This window comes from Mauremys reevesii, linkage group 7, assembly GCF_016161935.1.
Source record: "Mauremys reevesii isolate NIE-2019 linkage group 7, ASM1616193v1, whole genome shotgun sequence".
In the NCBI taxonomy this organism is placed as follows: domain Eukaryota; kingdom Metazoa; phylum Chordata; order Testudines; family Geoemydidae; genus Mauremys; species Mauremys reevesii.
In genome coordinates, this window is record NC_052629.1 from 123,940,378 (window position 1) to 123,959,669 (window position 19,292).

At 40.6% G+C, this 19,292-nt stretch overlaps 1 long non-coding RNA gene across 3 annotated transcripts in view; it reads right to left on the reverse strand.

Moving 5' to 3' along the window:
* Positions 1–19,292, reverse strand: part of LOC120369160 — a 73,891-nt gene that overhangs the window by 48,709 nt on the left and 5,890 nt on the right. For all 3 annotated transcript variants that reach the window (XR_005582976.1, XR_005582975.1, XR_005582974.1), the window contains exons 2-4: positions 10,736–10,876; positions 3,756–3,910; positions 2,902–2,952 (exon numbers count right to left, since the gene is read on the reverse strand). This is a non-coding gene — a long non-coding RNA (uncharacterized LOC120369160). The remainder of the gene's footprint in view (positions 1–2,901; positions 2,953–3,755; positions 3,911–10,735; positions 10,877–19,292) is intronic.

Genomic DNA, 19,292 nt, shown 5'->3' on the forward strand with positions numbered 1-19,292 from the left:
GGTTGAATCCCTAGTTTAAGTACAAAACTCCACCTTAACTATTGAACTGCAACTAGTGCCTCCATAGTATATATATGAGCAGATAAATAGTGCCTCATTAATTGGCATATAATATGTAGCATAGTTCATAAACTACTAGGTTTAATAAGGTGGTTATACACTCAAAATTAGTATGAGGTAAAATTTTTCAGATTTTTTTTTGCCAAAAATACAGATTTGGGTTGACCAAAAACATTTAATAAACTCGTGAGAAAGTTGCCAAATTATTTTGATCAAAAAATTTTGAAAAAAAAATTGTCCCATTTTGACACTTTAAAAAAAATCAAAACATTTCATTTTGAACTAGAAATGTATTTTCATTATAAATGGTAGTTTTTAAACTGATAAACCTCAAAGCAAAACATTTTGCTTCAGGTCACACAAAACATTTCATTTAACCTGAAAATTAACTGAATTTTTTTTGATTCACTGAAAATTTTGAAAAAAGTACTTTCAGGTTGACTCAAAACAAAATTCCCCCCCCCTGGGTTGGCTATCAAACCAACAAAAACCAAAAATCAGTGATTTGCACTGCTCTACTCCAGATGGCTTCCTAATTAAGCAGGTCTTAACAAATGGGACCAGGAGCAGGCCATCTATGGAGGACATTAAAGCTGCTGTGGAAAGTAAGCAGGCAAGAGTGCAAAGTCTCTTTAAATCAAAAGAAAAAGTGCAGCTTTATCATTGTTTTAGAGCAATTATGTGATAAGTGGGGGATTTCTTTTTTGAGCACTGTCCAAAATATTATCTGTGCTTACGTTAGGGACAAATACATCTAGGCAAAAATGAGCACTTGATATCTCTGGCTGATTAGAATGCATGCATCTGACAGATTAATTTTTCAAGCAATAACAGCAAAGCACTGATTAATGTATAAAACTCTCTCTTATGCTTTTATAAAGGTCATATTAAGCTGCATGTTCTAGTAAAGACTGTCTCTTACTGAAAGCTCCTTACGTGCTTATAAATGTGGAGAAGAGACATGGTGGTAAAGACTTGAGAAATGTATTACAACAATGTACATTTGGCAACACTGTTTACTTTTCAATGAATTTGCTGGTTAAATTAGCCAGAAAGGAGTGTAAAGGTCTAATATACTCAAACAATATACTCAGAGCATGCGGTAATCATTTAACAGTAACATCAAGAGCAGAGATCTAATGCGGTGGTTCTCAAACAGGAGTCTGGGGCCCCCTAGGGGGGCTGCGAACAGGTTTCAGGGGGTCCACCAAGCAGGGCCAGCATTAGACTCATTTGGGCCCAAGGCAGAAAGCCAAAGCCGCACCCTGAAGCCAAAGCGTGAACAATGTAGCTTTGCAGCAATTGCCCTGCTAGCTATTCCCCAGTGCCAGCAGAAAACCAGTTACTGTGGCATAGGTGGGCCGTGGAGATTTTACAGCATATCGTGTGGGCCTCAGAAAGAAAAAGGTTGAGAATCCCTGATCTAATGGATACTTTCTACAATGGAGAAAGTGAAGTGCTAGAATGAACAGAGATGGCACATGATTTTGCATAGCTAGTCAAATTATTTGTTGTAATCTTTGTTGTGAATTTAGTCCTTTCTTCTTGGCAAACCAATCCTGATTTCTGCAAAGACATTCATCATTTGGACAAACAATTTTCAGCCTAGCTTATTGCACCCTGTTCACTTTGAGGATTTGCCATTTATTATTCATAGTATGTGATTGGTCACTTAAGTCATATGGTATTGTAACTACTTTCTGATTGGACTACTGAAACTTTTTAATGTAGAGAATGAGGAATACCAAATAATGGACTTTTAGCATGAATTTTTGGGTGCATATCAGTTTGTGCTAAAAATAGTTTTAAGATTCACAAACAATTTTGGGATTCACTAACACCTTGTATGGAGATATACCTATCTCATAGAACTGGAAGGGACCTTGAAGGGTCATTAAGTCCAGTCCCCTGCCTTCACTAGCAGGACCAAGTATTATCCCTGACAGATATTTTTTGCCCCAGATCCCTAAATGCCCCCCCTCAAGGATTGAGCTCACAACCCTGTGTTTAGCAGGCCAATGCTCAAACCACTGAGCTATCCCTCCCCCCTGGTGACTAGTTGTTCACATAGTCACACATAATAAACCTTTTAAGATTCATACGCACCTTGTATTTCATATATTCACACAATTTTGTGTCACCAAAAATAATATAAACCAAACTCAAAGCTTTTATTTGTGAAAATATTTGCAAACTAATATCTTAAAATTTGACTAGCCCTACTAACTACACAGTTTCAGCTAAATACTATATATTATTTGGGGGAACTAATCTGCCTATGCATCATGGGGCAAATGCTCTGGTGACATAAATAAGTAGAATACAAATGAAGTAACTGGAGGGATTTACACCTGCAGAAAATTTGGCCTAGTAACTCCATCAGAAAAAATGTTAATTACAGCAAAGTGTTGCAAATTACTATTTCTAAGTAACGTATACATAAGATGTGTTGCATTGCTAGACTTTATTTAAGAATAGGAAATCTCATCATTTGATACTGGTAAAATGTTTGTGTTAATTTATCTTTTAATCAAATTCCAAGATTCCTAATTGTCACTTATTTGAGAAGCAGTGAAAAAAACAAACCATCAGTATTTTATATTTATACAATGATTTTCATCTGTTCGAACTCCACAGCACTATACTCCAAGCTGATTCCTGAGTGATGGGACATTATAATGGAAGGCTCAAGAAGCACTCTGACAGTAGTTTTTGAAATGTATACCACATATACTGAAGGTGGGGAATTATCCCACAAAGTCTGAGGTCTTATTCTCATTTAAAACAAAAAAGGATTGTAGAACATAACTAGTATGTTAGAAGTCACCTCCTTCCAAATACCTGTCAGATTCTGATTGCTTCTCAAGGAACACAAGGACTTCCTGACTCCTCCTGAAATGAGAAAGATGACTGTTCACTACTGTGACTGTGCAAAATTACAGTTCAACAGTAAATATAATACCATCAGTGCCTCTGGTATGAAATTAATCTATCATCACTACACAGTATATAATTCATTAATTGTTAACCACTGTCATATGTAGCAGCCATGAAAAGGAAGGCATCTGCAAAGCAACAGCACATATCTGCAAAAGAAATGTCACCAACAATCTAATAAAAGTGGAACTTTGATTAAAAAGACATAAAACCTAATAACTGCATCTTCCAATTACCTCTGTAATGGAGGATCTTAAAGCTGAAAATTCAGAAGAAAATAAACCACTAAAGTATGCTGAGAACAGCCATAGAGAAGAATTATAATGTCGAAAGTGGGAAGAGATCGTCAGTACAGACTACAAAGCAGACTACTTACTTATATCACAGATATGATGCACCCTACTAATGGCAACACTGCAGCTAAAATACTGGAGGAGAAGATAGAGAAACCAGAAACAAAAGATAAGGTGCTAAGAATGTAAGAACTAAGAAACAAGGAGGAAAAGGACGGGAAAGCAAAGCTTGTGCTAACAAAAGAGACAGGGAACTGATAGATCAAGCAAAAAGATTTGAAAATATGAAAGCAATGAACCATGCCGGCAGACACTGCTAATTCTAGCAAACCTGGAGCAGCTAGTTTACTAAATACTGGAGATCAGGGTGGAACATAACATGTATCAAAGCAAACCCATTATATACAAGTTATGTTTTGCCATAAATGAAGAGCAATTGTTTACTTTCAGACTCAAATTACTTACTTTAGGCTAAGGGAAAACACCACAAGAGATAAAGTATAGTCTGCAGAAGAGATGATTCTGGGTCTGAATTTTGGGCCTTGCATCCCTCCCCTAATATAGTGGGAGTCACAGTCATACTGATGGGTAGAGAACCCTTCATTCCAACCATAGCAGTCCTGCCAAAATTAAGATGTTTTAATTTTTATTGAATGAGTTATAAAAATCCTGATACATTCAGAACCATCAAAATACATTTCATTTGAGTAAAAATGTCTATAACATTCATATATATCACAAAAAATCCACTTCTCCCCCATGTAAAAAGAACATTAGGGTTGCAGAGTCAAGCACTCTAAAGATAGAAAATAAAGAATTAAACTTGCTTGTGCAACCTTAATTCAGCTGCCTTGTGCATATGCATTATGATATAGTCTTTAATTACATGATCACATGCTATTTTTTCCATTGGACCTCTTTCCATGTACAGGAGGGACAATGCTCACTTAATGAGCCGCTATTCAATATTTTGTTTTCTCCTCATTGCTCAATATGTGGATGCTGCCTTATTTACTGCACACTTCAAACCCCGCTCTGAAGACAGAATTATTAATTTCCTCATGGACTTTTCTATGGTGCTCATTGTTATAGTATCTGAGTGCTCCCCAAACATTAATCTATCTTCACTATACCTCTGTGAGGTGTAGGGTGACCAGATGTCCCGATTTTATAGGGACAGTCCCAATTCTGGGGTCTTTTTCTTATATAGGCACCTATAGGCCCCCATCCAGTCCTGATTTTTCACATTTGCTGTCTGGTCACCCTGGTGAGGTGAGGAGGTGGAGTCATCCTCATTGTACAGACAGATTAAAGTCAAAAATATCCTGTATCTGTGTGCATGTAGGAACATCTGAAACATGTAGGATCTGATTTCTTTCATAGATTCCAAGGCTTTAAAAAAAACTGACAAAACCCAGAAAGCATGTCATGAGGCATTATACTGATACCCACGTGGTTCATCAGCAGAGTTGGAATCTTTAGATTCACCACACAGACTACTGCTACTTGAGCTAATGCAGTAACTGGTGGCAATAGTAGGTTGTCATCCTCTATATGGACCAGCACTAAAGGCAGATGATACACGTTGCCAGTGGTTTTCTCATATATTTTCTGACAGCAGAGGAATGGTGAAACTCAGAAATGTTGGGTTCGATTCCAGACTCTGGAAGGGAGCATGCTGTAGTGGGCACATACTGTTCTGCCATTATCCCGTAAATGTGACCCATTCTGACCTCTCTCCTCCAACCTCTTTCTATCCCAGGCCCACTTCTTTCCCATCCTGGCTCTTTGTCTTAGTCCTATTTTATCTAGCCAGTCCCAGTCTCCACTCCTCAGGCTTCTCATCCCAGTCTCCTTGCCCAGCAAGTTCCAGCCTATTGCCCAGCTCCCAGTCACAGTTTCCCCCTACCCTACTCCTCATACCAATCTATTCCCCACACATAGGCCTGGCACTTGTCCCCTCTGCATTGAATCAGACAACTTCCTCTTTCAGGCTGCCTGGGTTCTGCACAGGGTTCATTCAGAAGACAGCAGAGAGTCTCCATGTTCTCATTTCTGGTGTCTGGATCTGGCATGGCTCACAGCCACCCAGAGCTGTAACTGCTGGGAAAGTCCTACTCAGCCCCAGGCTGCAGTATGCTCAGTACAGATAGAATCACTGGAGTTCTTAGCTGCAAAATTAGCCAGATTTGGGCAGATTTTCACAGGGACAGCAATAGATGCCACTCTGTGCCAAATTTCAAGTGTCTGCTTCAAAGCATAAGGTTGCTGGAATTTCTTTTAAAATGGCCACCAGAATTTTCTACCGTGGGCAAAACAATTTTTCACTAATCTCATTCTTGGAAATGGGTGAACTGTTTTGGCTGAAATTAAAAAAAAAGTTTAAACTGTATAGGCTGAGAACGTATACCACTTATTCACAAATAGGGTAAAAATGACTGTCACTTAAGGTGTAACCTAAAACCAATGGGTTTGCACAGGTGTCAATGAGGGCATTATTTGGCCTGTAAAACCTTTACTACTGGAGATGATCTATGAGATGGAAAGCACCCAGCTTGACTATCAGCGCCTAGGGACAGTAGGTGGGCCTGGCAGTAAGGAAAGTCATGTGTGAAACATCCTGTATCCATCCTCTACGCTTGAGTCTAATCAGCTCAGCATAGCTTTGCTGCATGCTAAATAAAAAATACCTAAGTGGTGAAATCTATAGTCAAACTGTGTGTTTTGGATCCCAGGGCATTGGATGAAGTGTTCTCTCAGAACTGGAAAAGGTATCTGGATAAGCCTAGTGGAAAAGGTCTTGGAGGGAACCCCAACAATATTCTAGTGACAGCTGGTGTGTTTGTAAGGGATGCTGCTGTTATATTGTGTTGCCACCTTTATGTTGCTGCTGTGTCTTCAGAATTCTTGCTATTATCCCACATTAAAATAAGATCTTTCATAAATTCCAGCTGTTGATTAGGGACTAGTCTCTTCCACTCCTTACTCATTTATAATGAGTAGTGCCTTCCCTTTAGGAGTTGTCTCCTGGAAATCAATGGGATTACACAGCACTAAGGTGCTATTCAATCAGTGTAGGTGATGGAATCTAGCCCAGTGTAACTTTTCATTCCTTGGTCTTAAAAAACTTGGTCCCTGATATCCATACAATAATTCTGGTCAAATATTCAGCCTCATCAACCTTAACCCATTTACTCACCAAAGGTTTTCTACAGATGTACTCACAGTAATATTTCTTTCTGAGTGTACCGAAGCAACCAACCAACCATGCTGTCAGGCACCTTTATTTAAAAAGGTCAGGCTAGGTACCAAAATCTAATTGCCTCCAAAAACAACCAACATTAGCAATACCACAAGTGTGAGTAATGTATTTGCTTTGAAAAGGAACTAGGGGAGTGAAGAGAGTTGACTGTAATTGTATAATAGATGTACAGAGTCTGCTATAAAAAAAACAGTCTGCTATGTGCACTGCTGCCACAGAATGAGAATGAAGGAATCAAAAATGCTTTGCATTTTCAGTGCCAGGGTGCCAATGTGAAGAGATCATAGTGAGAGGAACAGGACAAGCCAATACAAATGCGGTTTGCTTTTGTAGCTCTTTACAGAGATCCCTTTCAGATTTCAGCTCAGTATGAGTGGCCTTAAATATATATTCAGAATATGGTCTGAAAGGCATTTGATTTTGTTGACCGGCCCCTGAGGTATCCTCCCCAAACATTCCTACTCATTCTTTGATGCAGCTGCTGCTCTGAGACCCATAAATGAGCAGTATCCAGCACAGCAGAGGTGGTGGACTAGTTCTGCTTTCAGTCAGTCACCCTGGTGTAAGTTCAGGATAATTCTTCGGACTCCATCTGGAGTGTTCCGCATGCCAGCTTCTTTGCACTGTTCTAGTGGCTCAAAGCAGCCTTAAAGTCAGCGTGGTCAGTCTTTGGCATATGGCCTCTACAGCAGATCTTACACCACCTCAGTAACGGGGGTATTTCCAGTGCGTCCTGAAGTCACTGAGATTCCTGGCTGTCAGAACAGTCTCTGGGGGGCAACACATATTAGATCAGCTTTCAGGCTGTTCTAATTTACAGTGGGCATTGGAACAGCAGTCACATGGCTTCAAGCTGGTGGTGGTATAAAGGATTCTACAGTGCCCACCTTCAGCTGCAAATACAGCTGAGGATCTGACCCTCTACAGGGGACTGAAGCATGAAAAGAATGTCTCCAAATAGCTACAAAAGCAAGAAGCATTTTGTATTGGCTTGTCCTGCTCCTTTTACTGTGATCTCTGCACACTGGCATCCTGCCCTGACATATGCAAAACATGTTTTATTGCTTTGTTTTCGGTCTCTGGCAGGGGTACACATTACACAAACTTATAAATGTAACAATCAATAATCCTCAAATTCCATTTCAGAGCAAACATATTACTTGCAAACGGCACTGCTATTGGGGGATTTGTTTTTAGAGAAAATTCAGTTTAGGTACCCTACCTTGAAATTTTGCAAGAATTAATACAGGCTACATGTAAGATTTGGGGGCAGGGAAGCGGGGATTAGTGCCTTCAGGTAGCAATATTTATTACCAGAATCTTTAAAAAATGCTTGTTAGGTAAAGTCGATTTGGCAGGTAAGATTAGCCTTTTTTAAGACCAACAAAGGGAGAGTCATGTATTCAACATCTTCAATGTATACAGGATTCTATCCCCTGGATTTACTCCAGATTTAAAACAAATATGCCTGACAGCAGAATTTGACCTGCTAGTTTGTAATATGATGGATTGTGTAAACCTACAAGACAACAGCAAGATGGTTTGGGGGATTTCTATGAAAGATGTATGCTGTTACCTGGATCTGTTAACTTGGCCTACAGCATACAAGGACCATATAAAACATATGCATGATGATGTCAAGTTGCCAGTTGGATAAAGCATCACAACAAGGAGATCAGGACAAGGCAATTAAAAATATTGCTTTTTCTGCCAAATCAAATTTCTGCCTCACACTGGGAGGTGAGTACAAGCCAATTAAAAAAAATATTTATTTAATGCTACTTTCGCTCTCTTCCTTTTGTCATATTGCCATTTGTTATCTGGTGGGCCTGAAACATATGGAGCTGTTCTCAAGGTACCATCACAACCAGCAGCAATGTTTATTTTATTAGGCTCCCCAAAGCATCCCTGGGCACCATGCCATTTCCACAGTGAGATCTGCTCCCTTTAAGTAGTTTACTCCATTGCTCTGTCTTCTCTCTTTCCTAAACTCTAAGTTAAAGATTATGAAATGTAAAAATGAAAGGAAAGTCTGGGAATTCACTGGGCCTGATTCTTTTCTCACCAACACAGGCTTTACACAAATGTAATTCCCACTGACTTCAGTGGATCTGATCCTGATTTACTCCAAGGGTAGGGATAGGAGAATCAGGCCGTGGCATTAACATTATACACTAGATTTTACAGGCCAAAACATGACTGATCAATTATGAAAAAATAAACACAGCAAAATCCTCTTTTGACCACTTTGAAGTTTTCTGCATTTCTTTCACTCCTTGTGAGTTAACTAGACCCAAGCAACACTCTCTTCAGGACTGACTATTTCAGATTCACCTTTTTCCAGGCATTGGAATATCACAGGTTTTTAACAGATCTTAGCCCAAATTCTATTGTCAGTTCATAGATTCCAAGGCCAGAAGGGACCACTGTGACATCTAGTATGACCTCCTGTACAACACGGGCCATGTAACATATAATTCCTAGAACACATCTTTTAGAAAAACATCCAATCTTGATTTTAAAATTTACAGTAATGGAAAATCCACCACAACCCTTGGTAAATGGTTCCAACAATTAATTAGGCTCGCTTTTAATAATGTATGCCTTATTTCCTGTGTGAATTTGTCTAGCTTCAACTTCCAGCCATTGGATCATATTATACCTTCTCGGCTACACTGAAGAGCCCATTATTAAATATTTGTTTCCCAGGTAGATAGATACTTATAGACTGTGATCAAGTCACCCCTTAACCTTCTCTTTGTTAAGGTAAATAGATTGAGCTCTTTGAGTTGATTACTATAAGTCATGTTTTTCAAATCCTTTAATCGTCCTCATGGCTCTTCTCTGAACCCTCTTCAATTTATAACATTGTTCTTGAATTGTGGACACCAGAAATGGACACCACATTCCAGCAGCAGTCACAACAGTACCAAAAAGAGAGGCTAAATAACCTGCTCAAGATTCCCTTTTATGGCCACAGCATCATATTGGCAGCTCATGTTCAGTTGACCCTACTGAAGTCAATAGAATTTTGCTCCTTATCTTTACTGTAGGTTTGCATACTATTGAAAGGGGTCATATTCTGGAGTGATTGCCCCCAGGGTTACATGGGATGGGGACCCTCTTATCTCACCAATATACAAAAGAGGGTGAGCAGTCCACAGCTGCCTTCTCTTTTCCCCCAGATCTCATGAAGGACAAAAATCTATGAAAAATTGGGCCCAAGCCCTGCAGAGCTTGGATCATTTGGTATAATCATGATGCCTCTGCACAACTCACAAATCACCCCTCACCCACATACAAGCCTTGAGCATGTTTCTCTCTTGTACTATGCTGCCATTAGATCCCCTAGCATCCTGTCCTGTATGATTCTCCCCTGCCAGTAGATATCTGGAACTCCTGGCAGGGGAGTTAATGCTGAAAATATCAGCACTGATGTACACAGTAATTTGCAGCTTGACATTTTCTGCCTTGCAAGGAAAGCATGCTGCGCAGAACAGGTGCTCCCTCCCCCAAACCATTCCCACCCTCGCTGCAAGTTTCTGCAGGTAGGGAATTAATGCAACAGAGTCGGTGACAAATCACTACAGGGTGGAAGAAACTGCCATCCCTCTTTTAACTGGCCCTTAAATCCTAATTCTTTGCACTCATTCAAGCTACCTAGTGGAGAGGAGAATATAGCCTTTGTTGTTCTAGATCTGTGAAATCCTTGTGAAAACTCAAATAATCAGTCCACACGAACAAGGGTTGTTGCTGTTATCTCTAATGATGTAAACTGGTAAGCAAGCAATGTATCTCTTCACCTGCATTATCTCTTAAGAGGGTAACTACTCATGCATAGCAGCGGCAGAGTACCTAGAACACTGAACTCATTAATTTAAAGTGGGCCTTACAGTAATTCATGTTATTCACACTGTTTTTTGTACAGCATAAGCAATTCATCTAAAGCTACACTTGATTCATGTTTTCCAAGTGAACAGTGTATTCATGTCATCTTGCCTGCTGTTAAGTAGCCTGTGCATGCATGTGTGGCTTTATAAAGGGTATGTAGTGAAAAAATTGTTTCAGCGAGTATGGCCTTTGTTCATGCTCCATGACATGTACATTTAAAGAAAAATTGCCAACTTCCTGTTAGAAACATTTTTATGGCATGTACATTCTGGCTTAAAACACATGCACTCACTCCCCAGGGTACACCTTATGTCAGGTTGCAGTGACTCTTCCACTCCAGCCCTCCTTATTGTTCCTGGTTCCTCAATGGTTTGCTGTTACTGTGGCCAAGTCCTCCACCCAAGTCACCTCTCAGTCCAGACCTCTTCTGCAGCTAACAAAAAAACAAATTAAATCTCAACTCAAAATAGCCAGCTGGGCATTAAACTCTATAGTATTTAAACACTAGCCCTTCCTAGAGATCCATGGCTGTGTTGTCAAGGTTAGGTCCCTCACTGGGCCAGCTTACTTAGGTAAGGACAGGAACACCCTTGCCTCTAATGGCTTCCTAACTGGCACCTAATAAAAGCAGTCCACCCTTTTTATCTGGCCTGCTGAGCTCTGATTGGCCTCCATCTGTTTCTGGCCCTTGTAGGTGCCAGAGGACCAACTCTCACTGATTCTGCCTGCAGTTGATCATGGGAGGCCTCTCTGAGCAACCCTGGAGGTCTGAACTCGCTGCTCCTCCTTTCCAGCAGGGTTCCTTCTTAGAGCAGGGTGTGTCAAGGCAGTGGGGCTGGCAGCAGGGGACAGCCAATGCCTGTAGGCCCCACCACACTTAGTTTAAAAAAAAAAAAAAGGCAAATAATACATGTGCCTTGGCCTGTTTTTACCAATGACTGCTTTTTAGTACAGAACTGACTGTCTGGAAGAGGAAGTCCGCACCTGTTTTGCACACAGATCCAACCCATCAGCACCTCAGAGGACTTGGATGACTAACTACTCAGTTGTAACACTGTAAACATGAATTTTTATTCCATACCACAGAAACAAGCAAAAAGACATGTTTACACAAATGTTGCATAACGATGTATTGCATATCAATGTAGGACTTTAATTCAAGCCCTACATCATCAGGAAAAGATAATCCCCGTAACCATATAGGTACTTAATAACACAAGTCTCCCCTGCAGCTTATCTTTCCCTTATAAATCCACAAATCCACATATTTCTATTAATAATGTACAGTTAGTAAAGACTGAGGGACAGAGGAAATCTATGAGAGAGAAGACGGGTACACGAATGTTCAAAATTCACTGCATCCATCATCTTCTGAAAGAGTAATCTATAAATACAAAGTGAATTACCAAAGCACAAAGCAGTTTAGGAAAACTTATTGAACCATCTTAAAAGTGACTTGAATACTGATATTGCCTATACATAACTATTTATATCAAAAGTGTATCGGTGTCATACGCACTACATTATTTCATGAAAAGTTACACTGGGTTTAAACTGTTAATTTATTTTCATACTGTATTTTATTTTATATCAATTCCATGTTACCTCTTCTTGTGCTTGATTCTATAAGGTCTTGAGCATGCTTGAGGAAGCCAATGAGTGCAGATGCTCACTATGTCTGAAAATTTGTCTTTGAGTTTGTATATTTATCTGCATTTCTGTGTGTGTGTTATTTGACTGCACTTGTGTGCTGTGTGTGTTATCTTCACCAAAAATGTATTCAAAAGATATAAAGATATCACAATAGTCCTCTATATGTAGTGCATAACATGAGAAACTTTAAACCATAACAATGTGAACAAGAAATAAGTAAAATAGCCTTAGTTTTTAGAACTGTGTAAGTTAGATGGATGAACTAAACCAAAACTATATGTTGGCCATTTTTTAAAATCTTTTCAGTGAAAAAAAAATGGTATGATGGAAAAAAGACAAAAATCAAAAATGTATCCTGTTTTAGCACAAAAGAACATAGGAAATGCCACGTAAGAACAGACCATTTTCGGCTGTCAAATCCAGTATCCTGCCTCTGATATACTTGATATTGCACTCTTCTCCATTGCTTAATACTGTGCCATAAAAGGTGAAGGAACTCCTCTTTGACTTCAGATAGTATTCAGTTTATGCCCTCAAGCACAAGGATTTTTAACCTTGCTAGTGTGACTGCAAATATTGTCTTCATACAAACGCCTAACCCCTTTGAAGCTTGCTAAACTATTAGTGAATTTCACAGATTAAATAAATACATTGTGACAAAGTTCCTCCTCTACCTTGGTGGGTCCTGCACTTATTTGGCAGATTTGCTCACCTCAGTGATCTTCTCCACAGTCTGGGTCAACTTCTCCTGTGTCTGATCAGGAGTTGGGAGGTTTGGAGGGAACCCAGGCCCGCCCTCTACTCCGGGTTCCAGCCCAGGGCCCTGTGGATTGCAGCTGTCTATAGTGCCTCCTGTAACAGCTGCATGACAGCTACAACTCTCTGGGTTACTTCCCCATGGCCTCCTCCAAACACCTTCTTTATCCTCACCACAGGACCTTCCTCCTGGTGTCTGATAATGCTTGTACTCCTTAGTCCTCCAGCAGCTCACCCTCAGCTCCTTGTGCCTCTCCCTCCCAGCTCCTCTCACACACTTCCTCTCCTCTGGCTCCTTCCCACCTGACTGGAGTGAGCTCCTTTTTAAACCCTGGTGCCCTGATTAGCCTGCCTTGATTGGCTGCAGGTGTTCTAATCAGCCTGTCTGCCTTAATTGGTTCTAGCAGGTTCCTGATTACTCTAGTGCAGCCCCTGCTCTGGTCACTCAGGGAACAGAAAACTACTCATCCAGTGACCAGTATATTTGCCCTCGACCAGACTCCTGTACCCCACTGGTCTGGGTCTGTCACAATATATAAATCCATGCAGTGATCAGATAGACAAAAGCTCTATGGCAAAGCTATCAATTCTTTTTAAGGCTAAAACCTTCTGAAATATTGAGGGTAAGATGAAAATAGTTTATTTCCAAACTGACAACTCTACTGTACAACTTACAATAGACAATGTACTCAGTGTATCACATAAATTAACCTAAACCGACTTCTAAAGAAATCATGGGAAATTTAACTGCATTATATAAAGTTCAATCATATAGCATTAAAATGGATAGACAAAAGCAGCTAATGCTATTTAGAGTTCCTACTGATTATGGTTTTTTTTAGTAATCTAAACAATCATAATTATTTAGTACTCAAGTTGACATCAGTGAAGTAGTTTCAAAACTCTGAGTTAAATGAGGGCTAACAGACACTAAAAGGGATGATATGTCTCCTGATACACTATAAAAGCTGAAATAAAACTATTGATACACCAATATAGTTACGTGGTGTCAGAATAGGACTATAATTACTCTAATAGCATCTTTACAGCTGCAAAGAAAACTCTTAGCTTTAAGGTAACTACAAGAACAAAGCACAGATTGCTTGCCTGATCTCCTTCTTTGAGAAAGTAACAGATTTTTTAGACCAGGGAAATGCAGTGGATCTAATATATCTTGATTTCAGTAAAAGGCGTTTGATACGGTACCGCATGAGGAATTACTGGTTAAATTGGAAAAGATGGGGATTGAAATGAAAATCCAGAGGTGGATAAGGAGCTGGTTAAAGGGGAGACTGCAGAGGGTCGTATTGAAGGGGGAACTGTCGGGTTGGAGGGGGGTTACCAGTGGAGTTCCTCAAGGTTCGGTTTTGGGTCTGATTTTATTCAATCTATTTATCGCTGACCTGGGAACCAAGAGTAGGAGTGGGCTGATAAAGTTTGCGGATGACACCAAGTTGGGAGGTATTGCAAATTCGGAAAAGGATCGGGATATCCTCCAGGGAGATTTGGATGACCTTGTAAACTGGAGTATTAGTAACAGGATGAAATTCAATAGTGAGAAGTGTAAGGTTATGCATTTAGGGATGACTAACAAGAACTTTAGTTATAAGCTGGGGACGCACCAGTTGGAAGTAACGGAGGAGGAGAAGGACCTAGGAGTCCTGGTTGATCGTAGGATGACTATGAGTAGGCAATGTGATGTGGCGTTAAAAAGCTAATGCGGTCTTGGGATGCATTAGGTGAGGTATTTCTAGTAGGGATAAGGAGGTGCTAGTCCCGTTATATAAGGCGTTGGTAAGACCTCATTTGGAGTATTGTGTGCAGTTTTGGTCTCCCATGTTTAAGAAGGATGAAGTCAAACTGGAACGGGTACAAAGAAGGGCCACTAGAATGATCCGAGGAATGGAAAGCCTGTCGTATGAAAGGAGACTTGAGGAGCTCGGTTTGTTTTCCTTAACCAAAAGAAGGATAAGAGGAGATATGATTGCACTCTTTAAATATATCAGAGGGATAAATACCAGGGAAGGAGAGGAATTATTTCAGCTCAGTGCTAATGTGGACACGAGGACAAACGGATATAAATTGTCAGTCAGGAAATTTAGGCTTGAAATTAGACGAAGGTTTCTAACCATCAGAGGAGTGCAATTCTGGAACAGCCTACCGAAGGAAAGTGGGGGCAAAGGACCTCCATGACTTTAAGATTAAGCTAGATAAGTTTATGGAGGAGATGGTATGATAGGATAACGGGCTTAGTCAATAGGTCAATTAAGTGCCACACTGGTAATTAGTACAATGGGTCAATGATAGGATATTGTTAGCCTTTTTCCAGAGGGTATGGCTGGAGAGTCTTGCCCGCATGCTCGGGGTTCAGCTGACTGCCATATTTGGGGTCGGGAAGGAATTTTCCTCCAGGGTAGATTGGCAGTGGCCCTGGAGGTTTTTCGCCTTCCTCCGAAGCATGGGGCAGGGGTCGCTTGCTTAAGGAGTGGGTGGATCCGCTTATGTGGCCTGCATCTTGCAGGAGGTCAGACTAGATGATCATAATGGTCCCTTCTGATCTTGAATTCTATGATTGCCCCCATACAATAGTAAAACAAGATAAGCTGCCACTTTTCCTAGATGCTCTCATATGCTGGTATATACATTAATTAAATGCTCTGAAGGGATAAGAGTTCATTACCACAAATGTTGCATAGAGCTGTTAGATCTTCTTTCAGTTAAGGATAGCAAGTTTATCAGCTATTTCCATACTTTGTTAAGCAACATACTTGTAAACAAAAACCTGTTGCCCTAAACTAAATGAATCACAAGTATAATTGAGTATCAGAGGGGTAGCCATGTTAGTCTAGATCTGTAAAAGCAGGAAAGAGTCCTGTGGCGCCTTATAGACTAACAGACGTTTTGGAGCATGAGCTTAAGTGTGTGAATACCCACTTTGTCGGAGGCATGCATCCAACGAAGTGGGTATTCACCCACAAAAGCTCAAGTATAATTGAGGAACTTACTATTTATTGCTCAATGCAGTTTCATACATTCAAGAAAACTTCCCCAACAACTGTGGCTAAAGCGTCTACGTTTTCTTGTTAAATACTTGCTGCTCCTGGTTTTCAAGGTTTAAAAGTTTGCTGAATAATTAACTGAGCTGAAATTTGGCAAATATGCCCTCATCCTGAAAACTGATACATGTGGGTGGTCCTCTATAAAGTCTGACAATACGCATTTCTCAATTACGCTTTTTAAGACTATGCTCCACATTGGAGGATTACAAAGATATTTAGTGCCCAATACCTCCTGGAGTAGAGCATGTTATCTTTCTTTCACTCAACTGCAAGTTGCAGCGTGTATTCTTCTCTGTACCTGGACAAGTTTGTTGACCAGTGCGGAGAGGAAACAAGAGACAGGGACCTGCTCCCTCACTAGCCTTTCCTGCTCACTTCCAAGGGGCTAGTTCCACTTTGGGTGCTAAATTCTCATGCTCAGGGGAATACAAGAGTGCTTGGCCAATGCACTGGAGTGCCGGAGGGTGCGGGGAGAGAAAGGGCGGGGCTCTTTGTGCCTCTATCCCTTCTTGAGCAACTCCCTTGACCCTAGTTGTTCTCAGAACTCCAAGCAAAAGTGTGATTCCACAGCATGGAATCAGGAAACCTGACTGAAACCAGATCTGCACTAAATTTGCTAGTTTCCCTTGTGGTTTGGGGAAGTGGGAGCATACTGTGGAAAGAGGCCTAGCCACACTCCCTCCACAAATCTGAAGATCTGGATCCCACAGAATCCCTATAGAGGGGTTTCTGTGGGGTTTAGTGAGAACAGGGAAATTCTGTAGACTTAGAGCAGGTCTACACTTAAAATGCCGCATCAGCACAGCTGCACCAATGCAGCTGTAGTGCTTAAGTGTCGGTTTCTAGACCGACAGGAGAGCTTCTCCTGTTGGCGTAGTTAATCCACCTCCCTGAGAGGTGGTAGCTTTGTCAATGGGAGAAGCTCGCCCATCAACACAGAGCTGCCTAGAAACGGGGTTAGGTCAGTCTAACTGTGTTGCTTATGAGCATGGATTTTTCACACCAGTGACCTAGTTATACAGATATAGGTCTGCAGTGGATTCCCCCCCCCCCCTTCCATGCCTCCTCAACCAAATCTTGATTTCAGCTCCCCTCTGCTTAAAGGGGAGAATGGGGCCCTTAGAAAGAAAAGTATCATTATCTTAAAATACGGTAATAGGGAAGGATAATATATCCATTTCCAGCAACTGGAACATGTTTCTGGTCTGAAAGCTCAGGGAGAGCAGATAAGGAAAAATGCAGCAATGAGTTCCACCATTTTATTTATTTACAGTATTTTTAATCTGAGAGCATGTTACAAATAAAAATAAGACAAAATTAAATTTGTTGCTATTTATCTGTGATGGCTGCGGTACTAAAATATGTGCAATTCTACTCTAAACTAAAAAAATCAGGACTTTTATCTGACATAACATTTACATACTCCATGTGACTAAGTCTCTGGATGTTACTTTTTTACTGCCATTTGTCTCCTAGAGATGTCACTTCTTTCCACAATTCAAAACTCTTTGTCCTAGAATTCTTTTAATCAAATCCAGAGTCATATTACAGAGATGCCTATTATAAAGATTGCAGACAATCTTAATTATGGCATTTCCTAACTTTTGAGTATTTGACTTTGCATCCTTAATAATGTTAAGATAGCTTTGTGTGTGTAATATAGCTTACCTGTACATAGCATAACTGAGGATTAGTTTTGGTTACTAGGATACACACCAGTCAAGGAGATCAACTGAGATATTAATCTCAGAAGCATGTTGCCTGCCTGGAGCCAGCACCCGAGACATTATGGAAAGGTTGCTGAGATTCATGGGTCCTTTTGACTACTGCCCCATGCTGCTCATCTAAGCAGACACTAATGATACTGCCAGGTCTGACCCTAAGCAGATCACCTGAGGTTACAGGGCTCCGGGAGCAAAGATGAAGGGGTTAGGGATGCAGGTATTCTTATCTTCAACTAGGAGGATGGGTAAGGGCTCAGGAGGGATACACACATCCTGGAGATGAATGCATGGCTACACAGATGATGTCAACAGGAGGGTGTTGACTTCCTTGATCATTGGATGCTTTTCTGGGAAGGACTATTGGGAAGAGATGGGATCAATCTGACCAAGAACAGGAAGAGCATCTTTGCACACAGACCTGGCAATCTAGATTAGGTTCAAAGGTGGCAGATGACAAAAGCCCACTAGTAGGTATAAAAAAAGGTGACCTTAACTGAAGGCTACATGGGGGGAAGAAGGGGGAGTTGGAAAATTACAAGAGGGCCACAGGAACAACAAGAGGGACAAGACTGGGGGAATCTGGAATCTGCTCAGCATCTTAGATGTCTTTACACAAATGCAAGGAGTATAGGAAATAAACAAGAAGAACTGGAAATATTAGTACATAAGCTAAATTATGATTTAATTGGCATCAGAGACTTGGCAGGATAAATCTGATGACTGGAACACTAGTATGAGGATACAGCTTGTTCAGGAAGGACAGGCAGAGACAAAAGGGGGGAAGTTTTGCATTATACGTCAAGAATATATATACACTTGTTCTGAGGTCCAGAAGAAGGTGAGAGACAGATCAGATTAAAGTGTCTAGGCAAAGATAAAAAAAGGGGGTGGGGGAAATTAGGGCAATGTCATGTTAAGGCTCTGTTACAGACCACCAAATCAGATGGAGGAGGCATTTCTAAAACAGAAAAATCCAAAACACAAGCCCTGGTAGTAATTGGGGACTTTTACTGTCTTTAATTAGTACTTGGTAAAGTAATAAGACAAAACACAGCATGTCCAATAAGTGCTTGAAATGTACTGTGGACAACTTTGTGTTTCAGAAGGTGGAGGAAGTAACCAGAGGCACAGCCATTTTAATTTTGATTCTGCTTTGCAGGAAAATTGGTAGTGAATCTAAAGGTGGAAGGCAATTTGCATTAAAGTGATCATGAAAGGACAGATTCCATGATTCTAAGGAATGGAAGGAGAGCAGCAATGGACTTCAAAAAACTCTGAGAACTGGCAGGTGTGGTCCTGTGGGAAGAAAATCTAAGGGAAAAGGGAGTTCAGGAGAGTTAGCAGTTTCTCCAAGGGACAATATTAAAGGAACAACAGCAAACTATCCCAATGCAAAGGAAATAAAGGAATAATAAGAGGCCAATTTGGCTCCTTCAGGAGCTCTTTAATGACCTGGGAAAAAAATAATCAAGGAATCCTACAAAAAGTGGAAACATGAACAAATTGCTATGGTTGAGTACAAAAGAACAGAATACACATGTAGGGTGTAGTGGGGTGGTCACCAGCTCCTGCCTGGAAGGACTTAACAGCCCAGGAGAGGGCTGTTGCTGAAGTAAGCAGTTCCCAGGCTGAGTGGGGAAGTAGGTTCAGCTGTGGC